Raw genomic sequence first — 2,630 nt, forward strand, 5'->3', positions numbered from 1 at the left:
CTTTTTTTCTGCTACACCCGGCTACACTGCTTGGGTTCTTCTTCTTGTTTACTACTGGTGGTTGGCTTTGGTCGCAGTACCGCCACCTTCTGCTCTGGAGTGTAATCGCTTCGCCTATGAGAAAAAGGAGCAGCGCATGAACCGAACGCAACACACGCGAACCGAACCGAACGGTTCGGACGGTTTTCATAAACCGTTCCATCCCTAGTCGACGTACTCGCCTTATGTCGACATGGTGTTAGTGGTGCCGGAGAGTTCCAGCGAACTTCCGCGTTCTCATAACTTATACAAACCGAAGCATAACTTATCCAACGTATGCAAGTGTTCTCGTCCGGTTTTTCGTACGTCAGTCTTTTCTGGTTAAATCGTCAAGGTGTGACAGGAGCTTAACCCTGTTTTTGAAAAGCAGCCCACAGCATGATGCTGCCACCACCATGTCACACCATAGGGATGGTGTAATCAAGGTACTTTTTGTTTTTTTTAGGCCAAAACAGTTGGATCCTACAATGTCCAGAAACATTTTAGAAACAATTTACTTTCCCTTCACAGCTGTGTGAAGCTTTATATCAAGGAAAGCTCAATAAAATACTTTAAAGGTTTTGGTTAAAGCTTTCAGGTTTATGAATGTCTTTGTGAAGCAAGCAGCTTTTTATTTCATTTTTTTTAACAACACATCATGTTCTTCAGCACGGAGAGAAGTAGTTGTGGCATCTCTACTTTCAGATCAATACGAGGATCTTTAGCTCAGGGCCAAATAGAATTAAGAATTGCTTTCGGATAATGACAGTATCGACCTGCGCTCAGCAAAGCGTTTCTAGCTGTGGCAGGTTAATTCCCCTCCATGAAGGTGTACGGTCTGAGTCAGGTTGGACGGTCGGACTCTGCAGAGTGCTGCTGCAGCTTTGGCTCTGTTTATTCTCAGTCACTCCCCCCCTCCTCTTGTAGCGCACTTGTGAAAGCACTGCAAAATGACTTATGACCCGTTCATTGGACGCTCTGCCGTTCAGAGGTGAAGAAATTCTGGTTAGGGCTACACGAAAATAGACCACGGTGATAAACTTTCCACTGCTGCAACACTGTGAAGCAATTTATCCTCCCTATTGGCATGTGGCTCTACCCAGAAGTCCTGAGGCGGGTTGTGGATGACAAGCCATTGGTTACAGGTCACTGTGGATTACGTCCACATGGGCCTTGAGTGCATTAAGGTAAATGTTGTGATATAACTTTACACAGTTACAGGTTAAAGAAAAGCCTTCAGGCTCATATTTGTTGGAAAGAATGAGACCTTCGTTAAAGGTAAAGTCGATGAAGTCCTACGACGAGAGAACAAAGTCAGGGCGAAACCCCCCCCAGCAAAACAAATGGCACACGTTCTTCCTCTTTCTTTTTTTGCAGGCTGATGTATTTTTTAAGCAGACTTCTCAGAGCGAACGAGCGCTCCTCTTTTCGTATTCCCTCTGTGAATAAAAGTAAACCTACCTTGCTCATTATGTGAGACGTTGAGGTGTTTTGATGTTTGGAGATGAAAATGCTCTGAGATGAAATATTCATTCTTTTTAGTTGGCTTAATTATGTATGTGTCCACTGTCAGGTTGAAAAGCCGAGGCTCCGGTGAGGCGTGTTCCAGGCCTACCTTTTTTTTTGCCATTGGCGCAGAATACATTAGGGTCCTTATTACGGCGAGTGCCTGGCATACGCCCGTATGCAACCTTATGGAAATATTAAATAAAGACGCTGCATACCTCAGCGGACACGCTGAATAAGCATGAGCGTCTCTTGTTCCTGACTCATAGAGGGAAGGTTGTTTGATTAATGCAGTTTATTGGGAGTTGTTTTAGACATAGCTTCCTTTTTTTTGTAAACAACAAAGGCAGATGAATCTTTTTATTTCGAAATTACTTAATGTGATTAGAAAGATGAGGAGGCCGTTCATCTGATTTGTGGAAGCGATGCCCCTCGTTAGAGCTGGTCTGATTGGGGATGATAAATGTGACTTTTGCATCCGTCTTAGCTAAGAAACGCACCTTTGATTCAGTCTAAATTGATCAGTTTTCAAAACAGCCCTGTCTAGATTACAGGTTTTTGTGGTTAAAAACTAAAGTTTTGTTGCAGGCAAGAGGAGTGAAGTGACACTAAGCTACAGCCGTTTCTGGCGATACCACAGGGAGGATTTTGGGGATTCCAGTCACAAGACACCTGCAATAGACGCAAAATGACAGTTGCAATAAAAAAACAAAAAAAAAGTTTGTGTTTCGTAAAGTCGCCACAACCAAATAAAGGACTGGATTGCAGTAATGTGCGGTGAAGGAGTTCAGCAGAGATTTTTTTCAATCAAAATTAAAGGTAGTATAAAATAATGTTGTTATAGGAGGAAAAAAGAAACATTCTTAAGAGGTTTGAAGGATAAATAGCTGTTTTAATCTAACTTTAGAAAGACTGTTATATTATTCACCATTCGTCTTCCGTCCTAAGCTCCAGTGGAGACATCGACCTGCTACTGCCTCACCCAACCCTGGTGTTCTCCACCTCTTTTCTCTCCGTTAAGGGCTGGTTATACTCCTGCAGCAGCGTGTCTCAGTTAGCTTGTTGCAGGTATGACGCAGATATTTTTGATTTATGCCCAATTTTGA

This window comes from Cyprinodon variegatus, unplaced genomic scaffold, assembly GCF_000732505.1.
Source record: "Cyprinodon variegatus isolate N-32 unplaced genomic scaffold, C_variegatus-1.0 Scaffold120, whole genome shotgun sequence".
Lineage (NCBI taxonomy): Eukaryota > Metazoa > Chordata > Actinopteri > Cyprinodontiformes > Cyprinodontidae > Cyprinodon > Cyprinodon variegatus.